Below are 16,019 nucleotides of genomic sequence, written 5' to 3' on the forward strand. Positions count from 1 at the left end.
TCTATTTACATGTGTTGAAGTATTCAAGCGCGATTGGTACAATGGCGTGATATAAAAGTGGCATCACAGCATCGCTTGAGTGCTGATCGGAATAAGTGGGGCTATATAAATGCCGGCACATTCAATAAGGGGCAGGAGTCCCCTCGAGAAGCTCGAATAGTCTCCGCTAGAACCGAAATCACAGACCGACTGAGAAACCAACGATGCCAGGCCCAGCGCTACCGCATTATACACAACTGTAAGCAATGTACGAGAACCCCATCTCTTGCTAAGAAATGATGTAGTAACGATTTGCCAAGTTACAATCCGCCTTTGTGTACATACCCCACCCATACACATATTACAAGCCGTCACACATTCATGACTAATCCGTGTTAATCGAGTACGCCTATCCAATGGCCATTCGAACTGCTGAGGATTCCCATGGGCTACAAACATGCTCTACGACGTTTCTTGTTGACGTAGGCCATCTGCGGCAAAAAATGGTTCACAGTACACCTACAATGTGAAATTCATGAACCTTAAGATCCATATACCCAAATCATATATTTCCGCTAGGCTCTCTTCCTTGCAGGTCTATCACGAACCTATACGATTTTGGAAGTTTCAGCTAGCATAACTCCTTCCATAGATGCAGTTCACTGAAAATTACACATCAGATCGAGCCGCGAGGCGGATTCCATTCAAGTCTTCTCTCAAGGGACCCCGTGGTGATAAGTGCGTGGGTATATGGCACAAGTAATGCATATAGGCCAGGTCCCTAAACGGGAGATTACCTCTCACAGGGTACTGCGTTGCACGCTTCATTAGGAATTTAGAGCAAGACAATCTACTTCTATTTTACTTGTTTCCGACTCACTGCATCCCAAATAGGGCAACCTATTTTCGAAAGTGTGCATTAAAATGCTAATTCTGAATTTGTCTCAATCAGCCTTATAGAAGCCAACTTTTCTTCTGAACCTCATAAAAATGCCTCTCTTCCGTCTGCGGAGCACACTACTGGTAATTGACTGTCTTACTAATAACGATTCAATAATATATGCGTTAAATGTTCCGCTTAGAGACTAATTGCTTATAGCTCTAGTGTTCGTAAAATACGGTGTCTGAGTTCGGATTTTCTCTTGCACCTTATTTTTGAGACCGTACCTAAATAAGGTCGGACGTTTTAACGGAACGTCCTGCATGCGCTAAAGCTGTTATTCCTGATGGTCATATTTGTTCAGCGTAACCACTATTCACGGCAATTAAAGCTTCTACCTGTAACCTAACCTACCTAAGAGTCGTTTCAGAAATATTTCGCCTTTAATCCGGAAATAGCTTTTTTTTTTAATACCAGCGTTACACCAAGCGATATCGGTGAGTATAAACTTGCTACACTATCGCTTCAACACGCTATACATAAAACATTCAAGCGAACTTAAATGTTGGGTTGATAGTAGGCCCAAAAGTACACAGGCTCAAAGTGGCCAAAAAGTCCAAGAGGCGCAAAAAGGCTTGTATAAACGACTCGATTGGCGATCTATGATTTCCTTTTTAAAACCGCTCTTAATTTCTGTATCAAACAGCCAAGTGTACTACGAACAGCTTAGGCAAACTTGATTCATTTCCAAGCTCTTTGAATGAAAATATCTATTGAAGACTTTTCGTTTTGCCTCATTAAAATTTTTTTAAACTGATTTTCGAGAATCCGCATAAAAACTGTAGCAGTAGGTAAATCGTCGACTAGGCACAAAAAACAAACCCTTTTTTCATTTTATTGGGGGGTTCGTTTAGTGCGTAGTCTGATCCAATAATGGCATCTTATACAGCAGCGACTTTTTACCCTGACGAGCTGATTGTTTAGTCTGCTTTCTCACACAAAGAATAACGTATGAGGGCATTCCCGTTTGTCCCAATTTACCCCAGCCCGCACCGTAGAAAATTATGATTAGACTAAAGTATTAAAAAAAATAAATGAGTCCACATGAAAGTAAATTCCTAGAATATAAAAAGAAAAACTCTTCACTTAGGCAGTCGACTACAGACGAAACGAAGATAAGCGTGTCGACGAAGCCAAAAACCTGATCAATATCCATGTATGTTCAACTCCACTACCTCATAAATGGGCTATATCTAGGGAAGATAGGTTCTGTGGGCTAGAGACCCAGTAAGTGAAACCTCCATGTTTTAGATAAGAAGTAATCGTCGCATAAAATATTAGCTTGAATAGCTGTTCGGTCCTTGCAAGAATACATATGATATGCCAATGTCCATAACATATCATTAACAAAAAAACATGATATCGCTATGACATTGATCGCCGTAGCTCGGACTTATTCGAGTACATAAATGATATAATATGCTGAAAATTTAAGCGAGGTGCTGTAAAGTCACCCCAGAAAAATAAGTACAAGTACATACATCGCCTCTCGGTACATCTTTTCCGGCAGCGACTGTTATAGCCTCCTTCACAATGAATCACGAAGATGCTCAAATAAAAACTAACACAATTTACATTGAAAAGCTAACATACGTCAATAGAAAGTACAGACATACACAGTTTCTAATTGTGCTTTAAGTGCTACTTGAACGACGAAAAACAGCAGGTATATTTGAAAAAAATAGGTGGAAATAATCATCATGACTGGACTTCAAGGCGGCACATGAATAATAGCCAAAAACTTATGAGAACATGAGAGAGATAAATACGTGTGACGGTAAACATATTCTCGACAATATATACATGTATATAAGTTAGTTATCAGTATTAACATTATTCATTGGCTTCGAAATGGTCAGGATACCTATTATTACTATAGCGAAGTTCTGTTGAACTGGCCTAAACGTTGCCTGTTGCACCTAGAAGTTGAACCTTAATCGCGCAGGGTGAACAGAAAAAGTGTTATAATGTCGACACTATCCGTCAAAGCCAACTGGATCCCTCTTCGCCGCCTTACATAGTCTCGTGGCTGCCTTTGCTAGTCAGTATGGTTTCTAGGCGGAAAAGCGAAAATTGGGGATACGATCCCTTCCCATGTGACCCGTCCAAACAGGTTTGCAAAGCGTTCCAGCGATTGCACCTATTAGCATATGTTCTTCGAAATGCGTCTCTGAAAAGCCGAACACGACGGAACTGTACGTCTACGCGGACACGAAGGCGAGCACTGTGACAAGGGTTCTGCGTCCTTTTGATGTCATCTAAGGAATTGGTTTCGCTCTCTTAAACGTAATCGCTCTTGAAAGGTACATTACGGTAAGAAAAGACATCATCTACACTGAACACATTTCAGGGAGTAAAACTATATGACTTTACAAAAGTTTTGTGAGTCTCGAGAAGGGCTTTTCGGCACTTTCCTATTAAAGCTCACTGTGTGCTCGAACGACATCGTTCCGAGTTTCACCGTTATCTAACAAAGCTAGATGCTAAATAAGCCATCATTCAATCCGCGATGCTTAGCTCGGCTTCGACCTAGTCATCATCCGTAGTATGTTGCTAGTACAGCGTTTCGACACCGTGTATTAGGCACACGATGCGAATGTGCGTATGTTGAAGCGAAGTCGTTTGAAGTACCAGTAACTGCAGCTTCTTACATGGCCTTGAGCTGTCATTGCAATATGCTTTCACTTATTCTTAATTCACGAGTAGCTGACCTAACGGAATGGTGTCTATCCGCAATGGTCGCAGCTGTTTGTTGCCAGCGTCGGCTTAAACCCTGTACCCATCTGTCACTGTTCTATATGTACGAGCCGTTCTAAGATTTTCAGTGATCCAGCAGCTAACCTCTAGAGCATCCTCTTATGAAACGATTGCTCCTGCCCGAGCCACGGCGATAGGTGGTAGCGAAGTGGCAACGTTTCGAATGGTTCTTCGATGCACAGAATCTAGCGCTGGTCAACAGCGTTCAAGTCATCACGGAACATGGCAGAATTTAAACATGAGCGACGTTCTGAAGCTTGGAATAGCTGTCGACGAAAATACAGTTGTGCATGCCGCAGTGTTACTAAATGAACCTGTGAACTCCGAGTAATAAACATGTCTATAGAAACTTGAACTGATGCCACGTTCAGAACTTGATCCCATAGGATAAGAGGTGTTAAGTCTTATCAACAATAACGTTCCTCTTCGACGGTGTTCTATCAGAATATCTTGATGTCAGAGGTTCTTTCAAAAACAATTTTAGAAACGTGGCATACGATACATTTGTTTAGCAAGAAAAATTCTCAAATATATATATATATATATATATATATATATATATATATATATATATATATGACTACTACAGTAAGTTGTGCTTAGAAGCAATATCAATTACTTCGACGATATTGTTTTACAGGCTCGAAACTATAGTACTCCATATAGTAGCTTCCATAGTAATCATGTGATGCAACGATGTAACGACGTTTATATTACATATATAAGTGGTATTAGGTTTTGCTTTTTTATAATTCAATAAAATTTTGATAAAACACGAAAAATACAGTGTTACCCTTGCATTGAATTTCCGACCCGTCTACCCCTAGAGAAACAGGAAACATTAGTTATATTATAACTTTAAATCAACGTTTCCTAACTATAGAAACGGGGTAGCCCATGGAGCCCCCGTCCCATATAGCTCCGCTTTCCTCTACACACAAGTACAAACGACTTCTATGAGCTGTTCATCGTAAATGGCATGCGTCCGTCTAACATTTTTGGCAGTGGACAAAAATATGTTTTTTTTCTTTGACAAAGCAACACACTCGTCATGGAGCTAAACAATATGTCGATTACGCAATTCAAGCAAAGACCCCAACCTCTACGTGTACGAGGACGAACCTTCCACCCTCCAAGGTTACAAACTTCATTCTCGCTTGAAATTATTATCACTTTTCTTACGGCACCTGAAGAGCACTTTCAAGAAGCAGATCGAAAAATCATCAATGAGGCTTCAATTTTACGTGCTCAAAGATTCACCAAAAAAATGTTTTTCTGATACATTTAACCTTTTGACAGAGAAATTAATTTAATTAAGAAAGGATTATTTTTTTTTCAGTATTTTCGCAACATTACATTTTTTTGGTTGTTTTGAACCCCCACATCTTTAGGATCTTTGGCTTAACATTCAATGAAACTAATTTTCTTCTCCCCTCAAGAAACGTATATCTACTAATACTTACGGTTATTCTTGAAAGGTTATTGGAGGGAAAAATAGTAACGAACGATTAGAAAGTGGTTGAATAACGTCAAAACGAATGTTGTAATCGCGATAGAGAGTGGTAATATTGAGAAAGCATAAATCAGGTTGAAACTTGTACGGAATGGCACCCCTGGCAAGCAGAACATTTTGTCAGATCCACTCTTGAAAGCACAACCGGAAATCCTAATTTAGGTGCCAATTTTTATATATATACATATATATATATATATATATATATATATATATATATATACGCCTATATAGGCGTTTCACATATAAAGCACAATATATAGTATTATTAGAATTCTATAGCAAACACCGGTGTAGTAATTATATTTGATATCTGCACAGAATCCCTTTCGGCCCGAAAGTATACCTGCAGGAGAAGATGCTTCACCCTGGTGTTGTGCAGCCTGTCGCCATCTGGAGTAGGCACAAGTAGCAAGTTCAGGCTTTTTTCTGGAAAAAAATTTGCGTTCCTTTTAGTTACGGGCAAGATGTGGTCTTCTATAAAGCATATCATTTGACTATATCAATGCACAGTTTTCTTGTAGAAGCGGAAGGTGCGTATATGGTAAGTGACCTATTCAACCAGCCTTACCGACCAGGGTCGATAGGGTATGAAAACTGGTCATCCATCAGAAAGTACTATGTGTTCACGGGCCGGGCAATATTTCTTTATTGAAACATTTCCACTCACCTTGTCATTAATAAACGCCCGTTAGTCACTAAATGGTCCGATGGCTTTTAGTTTTTAACGTCTACATATAACTGCCGAGAAGGCTCTTAGTAAGGTTAACTCAGTACTTTTTTCCACAGTCGATCCCCTTGTATGAGGATACGTACACGAAGTCAATAGGCTTCTCAAAGGTCCATTTAATATCTTACATAAAGGCATATATTTCTGAACTCAAGACGAACTTTGCTTCAGCTGACTATGTACTGTCTAAATACCGTGTCTTCTTGCCAATGTACCAGGACTAACTTAGTTGATAGCTTCTATTTTATCACGCCAAATAGGGTCAAACATGCTATAGAACTGATTCCCTTTTAAAACAAGGATTTAGCACTTAATTCCTCCTTAACTTACGACTCTGATTTTGTGATCGGCAAATCGGCCATGTCAATTGCTGCTGCTCCCGGCCGATGCCCCTTCTCATGAGCAACAAAACGTGTTTGCTATTAAGAATAATGCACGTCGTTTCCTCTGGCAGGAGCTTAGGTTAATAAAAGCTTCTCTTTCTATTTACCTTTACTGTTTACCGGGTCAGACACACACATTGACGATTGATACTAAACTGGAACAACCATAACACATTTATCTCATTCATAGGTAAACCTCGAGCAGAACACTAACAGAACTATGTCTTTCGATCACAGACAATATCTTCTAAAGTTAAAGGTGATCTGAAGATCAATCTTAACCATTATTGAGACTTCGAGGGAAAAAAAACCAAAACCATGAATCTCGATCACCGAAAATATTTTCTCGTTATATCGATAGCTAAAGGAGCTCACCATCGAATTGTGCGCACGAAGTGTCGCTTATCGCAAAGTTTGGGATTCATATATTACCCTTTTATTAATATAGAGCGAAGAAAGAGCTTCAAATCACATCAAGTCCAACGATGGCAGAACAAAAATTTATTCACTTTACAATATAGTTCGGTATAAAAAAAATGTTTGTCTACAATCTTCAGCTGGAGTTGAGGAGCATAAAGGTACTAGAATAACACTTCACTGCTCAACACAAATATATCTGGGGCCCCTCGTTCTTCTCGTAAAGTACACACCCCAGTGTTCTTCGCAAGCAACTGCCGCTTCCTCTTTTTTTTCTACGTGAACATCGAGTACACACAAAATCGCAGAACTCATTCCATCGTCTGTTCATAGCAAACTTCTGGTACGGTGTCACGCTTAACGCATGAGCAGCTGCGTATTGAAAAGCTGACATCACCGCAAGTAGAACTGTTAGTTCTGCTGTCTATTGTTTCTACAGCTAATTAAAATGTCCCGGACATTTTTCCGGACGGATTCTCAGTTCGAATGAGGTCTTGCTTGGCTTTGGCCTCAACTGGGTCTGACTAGAAAACGGCTGGTTCCGGCGGAAGCGTAATCCCCTATCATACTACTCAACCAAATGTACGTTTGTTGGGCTAATCCCCTCCCGGCTATTCCCGATGGCCTGATTCAACACGATGGCGAATGAAAGACCAAACAGCCGCCGCCGCTGCCATTCGGACCCCCGGGCGAAGCCCGTTTCGCTTCCTAGGTTTCTCTCTTACCCCGACAGCCATGTTCGCTGGAGGATTGCAGTGTCAGTCCAAAAACTGACTCCACCTTGATCATTTGCATATTGACAATGAACGGAAGGAAGCTGTGTCTTGGCAAATTCGCTTCATGTATTGCGAACAGAACATGCTACTACAAGAACCGGTCGTAGAACAGCGTGGCTATATGTTCATGAGTATGGGACAGAGAAAGAGGGGCACGCTCAATGGAGGCTTTCGACATCCGACGTTTGCATTCGGTTTGTGTTTGGCGTTCGCGTGTCTTACGCACGGTACCGTTTCCGTTGCCCTTGTGGGGACGGGGGACGGGGGGGACGTTGTGCTGCACCAATGGATCTTCGTAGGCTGCATCGGCAGGGCATGTTCTGAACAAACCGGAGATTGCGGGAGACGGGTTCGGAAAACAACAGTATCACACTACGAACGGCGAATGAAACGAATATCGTATTATCGTAAAGGAAACACAAGGCATAAACAATGATCCGATCAAGAGTTTTATTCTTAATTATAGAGGTTAACGAGGGCGCGAAGATTTCACTCGTGAAAAAGAATATAGTGCGCCATAAACAATTGTTGCGTACAGATGTGTCTTTGTATTGGCTGCCAGGGCTTTGTCCAATCAACCCCAATAAGCACTCAATTATATATGTGTATATACTAAAACTCACTCAAAAAAGCCAATGCTTGCCACTTGGAGTGTCGAGCCATATACGATTGTATGCGTCATTTTCTTTTGCTGTATTGAATAGACGACTTTTTCTTATCCGCGAACCTCTTTCACCGTATCTAACGGCCTTCATCAATTACCTGCTTATCGTATCGTCGTTATAACGTCCGTTTAGATTCATTCGAATTGCTGTCTTATTCATATCATGGAAGACCACCAAGGCTGGAGATAGGAATCCAACTCTACGTAAAAATTTTCTGCTAAACTTTTGCTACAACTAGCAGTGCTGTTTGCACTGTTATGCTTCACTCTTGACAAGAGACACCTACCTTATACTGTGAACGTGGTCGGCACCGTCGGCGTCTATTGAAATGAATGAGTCCTCATGTATTGCTACCGTGGCATCTTCTATTTTTGTTGCCTGTCACAGTTCGTCTTCCAACGCTGACGCAGTAAACGGATGCGTGATATTACACTGACGGCTGTATTGGACAAAGATATATTATTAACTACCAGAGATCACAGTCATCACAAGTGGCCTCTAAGTACCGACTGCTACAATGGCAATTCGCCGGGTACGTTTGACAGCTGTTAGTATTATTATTATTATCTATCTATATAACAACTCGGTAGCCGTTTATCTGTCTGTTTGTCGGACCCAAAATTACCCCTACGGTCGTCAGATCGGGCTGCTTTTTTGTGGGTCGCTAGGGGCTCATACTAGGATGATTTTCTCGCAACATCGAGCCAGATAAGTTTCCCCCGAGAAGAAAAGTTTGTTGTTAACTTAGCTGTTGGTCCAATATTTAAGATAACGCCGTCACGTGACTGTTTACAAACAACAAAACGTCGCTAGCGTTTGCTAAATATGCAAATATATGTACGAAAGCTACGTTCCGTCTGCAAGTGTGGTTCAGCAAAAATTGCGGTTTTTCCAGGCGAATTTCTCGATTGGAAAGTTGTAGCGGCGGTAAAGCCGATGTTTGGGGAAGCGAGATTTTCTCATTTTTAGAAAAAAAAAATTCTACCAATTATTTAAGCTTTGGTAATTTGCCCAGAATAAAGTTAACGCATCGACCCAACCATACGATATCGTCATACAATATATTTGATATTTTCATTTAGTTCTATATGTACGATTACTTATTATTATTATTATTAGGAAAAGAAAGAAATAAGAAAAAAAGCCCTCAAGTTTTAGTATCATCCCGGAAACAAGATCAAAACATCACCTATACATATGAATTTTATGATCACTTTTCTTAGGTAGATCTAAATGAATTACAAACATACATGGAATAGCTATTGATTGTAACAGAAACATCATTAGGGACATATATATGAAATTCAATGTAACTACTGAGTAAAAGATTCTGGTAAGGTCCTAAAATCAGAATAAATCCCACAATCTTATCAACTGTAAACGTCCATTAGAATTCGATCGTTGCCGTACTCAAAAGAACGTACCTGCTTTAAACCTCAGTTGGCTCTATTCATACGTGTATCAGAAGCAGAGTCCACATTGATTAAAAAAAAAACCCCGTAATCATAGCCGACATCGTACGAGTGAAACAATTTTAAAGTCGACCCCATTTAAAGTCTAGGGAAGTCCCCTGGCGAATATATTGGGATAAGCTAAGTAGTTACAGAAAAGTAGAGGGTTAGGTAGGGCAGAGCGATTGCAATAGCATATCTGTTGATTCAGCTTACAGCTTACTTTAGGCTGGGTGTAGTATTAAAGGATCAAATTAGTTAAATCAACGGCGAAATAGGCGCAGGCCGAAGTATTACGGGGTATTAGGTACTGGGGGTCAAGTTAGCGGAAGTCGTACACAAATCGAAACAACGAAATGAGTATGCAGAACAGATGCGAGAGGGCGCCACATGTGGTACTGAATTATGTTATCACTAGTGAAATATAATTACAGGAGAAAAGAATAAGCAAAATCATAGAAATACAACGAACGACAGCGCCAACTTCTCGAAGCGGCGAGTAGCGCTGATAAACTGGCCACTATCACACGGGAAAACAACATAGAACATAACTAACCCAACAATAGCTCGTAGGGAACAATTGATCTTAATGGACCCTTTGTGAAAGTTGATGCGCGGTCACTGCGCGCAAGCCGAATGGCTGGGATATAGAGGATATTTATGTTGGACATCTGCTATCGGGAAATGTTCGCAACGCGATGTCACCAACATGAGTTTAGCTTGGAAGATTCTATATGATAGTTAAGTGCAATACATATAGGACAGTTATGGTAATGATAGAGCGTGCACATCTTCCTGTAGCACGTAGTTAAAACAATGGGTTAAGATAAAACATTGGTTATAGCTATAGTTTCAACAGTGTCCTTATAATCGAGATTTGAATCTAAATATTGTTTATACGCATAAAATCTCGGAAATTAGTTCAACGAAATAACGCCTTTGAACAAAAATGGTTCGTTCATAATGGCTTTTCTAAAGCATTCTTATCATTAAACGACAGGGACTCCGTAACGCTAACTCGAGTGTCAAACGGTAGCCCAAAACGTTGTAGAAATGATTGCACCGTGTTAGCAAATGTAACTCACATGATAGACTTATGGTTTGTATGACAGGTTGACTTTGACAACTAGATTTCGCCAAATTTAACTTTGATATTTCACCATTCTTCATACTATTTTAAGATACTACTCATAGCGGGGACTTTTTCGTGTATATATTTGGAGATGAATCCGATGGGGAGATAGCAGGCTTCTATGGTTTCCTCCGAAGAAAAGGCACCTCATTGCCAAGTGATGTAAGGGCTCGTCACGTGATGTCACTGCTTGACATCGACTTCTGTAGTCGCTAGTAGACCTACGAACAGCTCCGAAGAAGGATCAAGATTCAATATAAGTTAGCTCAGAATTGAAGAGGACTACGGTGGGTACCATTTGCTGGCAATTTTTGAACTTCGCGCCAAAGTCGTCCTTCTTTATAGCTTCGAGAAGCCAAAGTCACCTCGCAATGATTCTAGTTTCAATGTATATACCGTCACAAATACTGCATCTGCGACAATATTTCGGTTTCGCATCATGTAATATCTAGTGTTATTCTTGAAAATGTTTTTTCGAATTATGTCGTTTCTTGTCGCTAATATCGACCTTTACAGGATTAGAGACATACGAAGAGAGCGATTGGCCTGTCTCGTGCCGACTCACCCGGCATAGCCTGCGCGTCCAGGCAGCGAGAACACGGAAGACAAACGTCGGGGCTCGGCCAATAATGTCAATGTGATGTTCAGTATGGTATTGCCCTACCGAAGCTCAGGGCCATGCCTCTGTGATCCATTCTTGTAACCCCTCCGGCTACGAGGTGTCTGTGTATGTATGTGAGCTCTTCTCCGATGGTTTGGTTGGGTGGGGTGGTCGGAGGCCAGCCGAGGCCGCTTTTCGGATAAGCAGCACGTCAAGAAAAAAAAACCCTCCTACCGCGAAGGGGTAAGGAAGTGGCGCAAAGGGATCTCTTTCTTGTTCAGGGTGTCAATATCCTTGGTGTTGGCTATTTCTTTAGCTGTGCCCGTAATTCGTCTGATCTCTTCGCCGTCGCCGTGGGTACTAGTCGTCGTTGTAGTTACTGCTGCTGTTGTTACCGTCGCCATCGTCTTGTAATAAACTTCCCGCGCCTCTGCTGGAGACCTTCCGTTGTCTGTGTGCTCACTGGAGCTCAACTGGCGCTGTGTGAGATATGTACTCAAAGGAGCGGATGAGCTAGCAAGTCTCCGATTCTGATCCAGTGAGGGCCGGCAAGAACTAGAAACGGCAGCATTAGGAGAAAAAACAGGAACCTTTGTAGCAGCCGTCAGGATTCTCAGGCCAGGATAATATGCACATATATCTCTATATATGGCAGTTTGTATGTGTGTATGTAAACGACCGTAGACCAGTGTATATGTGAGAAAATCGGTTTGGTCAGAATACTTGCTTTGGTGGTCCTAAACATGTTCCTGTCTCTGCTCATCACCAATAATCCGTATCTTAGTAGATGTGGGTGGTATTGGCGTGTTTGTATTGTGGCAGCTTTCGTAAGGTCAATAGAACACGTAGAAACACTCCATCCAGTACATATAGATAGAAAACTATAGACGGCGACATATATTATACATATATACAAATATATAATGGCGGATGACGACATCATCAACACAAAAGAGAACAAATCGCAGTAGAAGACATCGTCGAAGTGGCAGTAGCAGCAATGGCAGCAGTAGTATAAGCTGGGCCAAACGCGTCGCTGGAGGCAACAACAGGCTGCGGGCGAAGAAGGGAGACGTAGAGCCTGAAAGAGGGCAAAGAGACCTTAGGATACTCGTCGCCTACGGTCTACAGTGGCATAGAGTCGAGTTTAAGGCAAAAGAGAGGGATTGCACAGGGACAAAACCCTGACGATATTGCAACTCAACAAAGAGGACGGCTGGATGATGGTGGTGGCAAGTGTCGGCTTCGTCAAGCAATATACGACCATTGGTTTTGCAGCTTCTTTTTTCGTTTCTTCTTCGTCTGGAGCAGTAGCACGCTGTCCTATCAACGAGCTTTGGTAAGCCGTCTACGTATGGGGTCTCATATAAGTGCACACACTTTACGAGCTTCTCGCTCGTGGACATACATCCACGCCAAGACATTCATGCACACACGCGTACACAGTCAAACCGACAGATATAAGCACAAGGCGGCGCCGGATGCGGTCCCCCTTGTGGCTGCAGCTGTCGCCTTTGAACTCCGACCAATGCCCGTCCGAATCTATGATACGATATGGCGACTAAGACGGCCCACCGACAGACAGAAAGATGGACGGCGTTCTGTTTCCACGTCAAATCGCGTTCTTTAAAGTAGCTAGAGGCCGCAGCAGACGTTGCTGCCGCAACAGGCTGCTGGCAAAGAATTCCACAAGTGGCCCCTGGCGTGTTCACACGCTGGGCATCACGTTGGCACGATTCTGTTGTCCGCGGCGACGGCTGCACGCGTTACCGCCAGCAGTCTCTACGAATGCGCGCACTGCTATATTTACGTCTGTGTGAAATAAATGGTGACGTAAACGACGAATAAGCCCAGCAGCAGTAGTAGTAGTTCAGCAACAACGTGTAAACCATGCCGATTTGCTTTGAAGATATTAAATCTTTGAAGATATGCGTGCGTAGCTAGACTGGCGCCGGGCGCGTTGGCCACGCAGCGGCACACACGGATCCGATAGATGCGTAGAATATTTTTCTCAGATGCATGGGTCAGAAGAATCATGCGAAATCTCGGGTCGTACCTGTTCCGATACAGCTGCTGTATATATTTTTGAAGCATGAAGGCAAGGCTAATAGAAGCCAGTCGATTCACAAACGTGAGACGAGTTCATACTGAGAATATCTATATTAAACAATCACAAAAGTAAAGATTTAAGGAAAAAGTGTAAAAAACCCTTAAGTAAACAGTCGTTCCGGCAAATATTATCACATACATCCAGTGTATGTAGGTGTAATTTAACGTATTATAGTATTCAAATACGTTGCTTTGACCGATCTGTTTAGATTTTTTCCCATTCTGTTGTATTTTCTTAAAGAAATTCTGTACCTAATTCTATGTACGTAGGCTCTTCACTTTCGTTTGTGGACGATGGGCGGCTTCCCATTAAAACTACCGTGTGGTATCTATCCGATACTGATAAATGTGATAACAAATAGCTTACACACATATGAGGAGATTTACAATAAACAAAGATCCGATCTCCTATATAGGTCACTCGGCCGATGGCCACTTCCTAAGCGTTAGCAAATATAAGATCAGATCTTCCTGATGCATGAACAAACCTGTGTCAAATACATGTCTCTATACTGAACTGGGATAACTTCGCGATAGTTCCTTTTTTACTTAAATGAACTTAACGATAATAAAGAAGTGTATTGTTATTTTTTATATACGCAGTTCTATTCGTCCAATAAATTACCAATTCAGTATAATTTTGCTCTTAGACGGTCTTTCTACAATTACTCTTCTTTGCAATTTTTTTGTCCAGATTCTATACTTCAGTTATGGGTCTAGACTACAAAGCCTGTGAAATTTATGCGGACTATCGGAACTATTTTTAGCATCAGATGCGAGCATGCCCAGCCTAACCTCTCGTTATATCTAACCTTGTCGTTCTACTTTTGCTGTATAATGTAATTCTATGGCCACCTATTTCTTATTACGTACTTTGATCCGCTTGCATCTCGACATGTATAAAAATTGTACACGGAAGTTTCGAAGTGTTCAGATAAAATCTGAACGCCGGAGACAAACAACGATTGGTCATCTCAGTAGCGGTTAATATTACGAAAAGTATAATTGAAAGCTTAGAAGCAACAAAATGTCTGATCAGAATATCGTGACTTGGCGCTAGTTTCAAAGAAGACTATAGAGATGCTTTGTACTTCACTTTTATTGTTACAAGGTTTAAAAAAATTCGTAAACAGCATCGATGGTGAACCGCACGTTTTAGTCCGAGTCGGTGGTCAGTTATAACCGTATTTTTTTCTTTTTTTGCTAAAAGTAAAGGAAAAGTACATCAAGTTCTAATTGCGGTCAGATCCGATACGAGCCTTGCGATCGATAAGCACATTTTCTAAGTATAGTTAGCGGCTCGCCGAACAAACAGTAAAAAATCAGAACCTCAGATTCCTTCCTTTGAGACCTTTGATACCAATCTAGCCTTCAGATATCATCATTATAGCTTAAATAAAATCGTTTTGCGATTACCAATGTTGTCTGTCTACTAGAGCACAAAACGTATGCTTTTGAAAATGTGGGATGTTAGATCAGCTTTAGAGAATAGCTTTCTTTTGGGCGTATTAAATTCTCTTTCTCTGCTCCTTATGGGTTGACTTTAGGAAAACCGAGTATACAAGATAGACAATCTACTGGCGATAGAGCTTGCGTAGTTAAGCCCGAAAATGAGTTCGTGCCTGATTTTAGATGGTTGATTAGGTCTATACGTGGTATACATCTGGCTTTCCGGATACCTGTTTTTTTTAGAGGTCGCAACTTGGAGATGTTTTAATCAGTTTTTAAAAAACTCGATTGTGCCGGAAAGCTAATTTCAAGCTATACGTAATTTTGACTTTCGATACAGTAGAAAGCCAACTTTGCAAGCTTTGTAAAAATATTAAAAAAAAAAGTGTTCAAACAATAGAAAAAGAGGTTGAAACCATGATTAAAAAAAAGTCTTATGTTTGGATCAAGTCGGCAAGTGTTTATTTGCATTTGTTAGATTCTCAACACACGTTTCTTTGATTGGGTGTTTTTCAACCGCTTTCCTAGTTGTTAGTGGAACATCACATGCTTCAGGTAATATTAAAAATTATCATTCGAACGTAGGTTAAAGCCTGCTATTTTTACATTGCGTACCAATTCACTCCATCTTAACCACACGGGTTTTTTAAGGCATGTTAAAATCCATTAGGTAAATTGGAATGTCATGATCTATATATAGTGCATTATTAGCTATTAAGGTAGTACAAGCGTCCGAATTTCTTAGCCTAAAATTTTGATTCTATCTATCTTCGGGGTCAAGCAGGTACTACTAAAACATACTGCCAAAAACTGGGTTATCATGTATTTCACTACGCGTGCATAATTTCGTGTTAGCTGTTTCAGCGTTCCAAATATTCATTGACTATGTAGGTAAGCTAGAAAAATTTGATTGGCCTGAGTCAAAAATCCAGCCTAAAACAAAACCCTCGCAGTTTTATACAGGCCCCGATATACGCAGAGAACTACTATGTTTAACGAACTACTCGCTAGTCACCGTTATATTCCGAGTGTCGTAACACAACGTAAAGATTGTAAGAAAGTGTCGTACGGCCAGAAATGCGTTGAGAGCAACTTGCCGTAGCAAGTTTCCCTTCTA

General features: G+C 41.0%; 1 long non-coding RNA gene across 1 annotated transcript; it reads right to left on the minus strand.

Annotated features, from left to right (window-relative positions):
- Nucleotides 1-5,535: 5,535 nt before the first annotated feature.
- LOC111254704 (uncharacterized) lies at nucleotides 5,536-9,926 on the minus strand. The gene is made up of 3 exons (XR_002675145.2): nucleotides 9,585-9,926; nucleotides 8,447-8,599; nucleotides 5,536-5,618 (listed from the first exon to the last, which is right to left on the minus strand). It is a non-coding gene; the product is annotated as an uncharacterized LOC111254704 (long non-coding RNA).
- Nucleotides 9,927-16,019: the final 6,093 nt, after the last annotated feature.

This window comes from Varroa destructor, unplaced genomic scaffold (genome assembly GCF_002443255.2).
Source record: "Varroa destructor unplaced genomic scaffold, Vdes_3.0 BEIS01000007.1, whole genome shotgun sequence".
In the NCBI taxonomy this organism is placed as follows: domain Eukaryota; kingdom Metazoa; phylum Arthropoda; class Arachnida; order Mesostigmata; family Varroidae; genus Varroa; species Varroa destructor.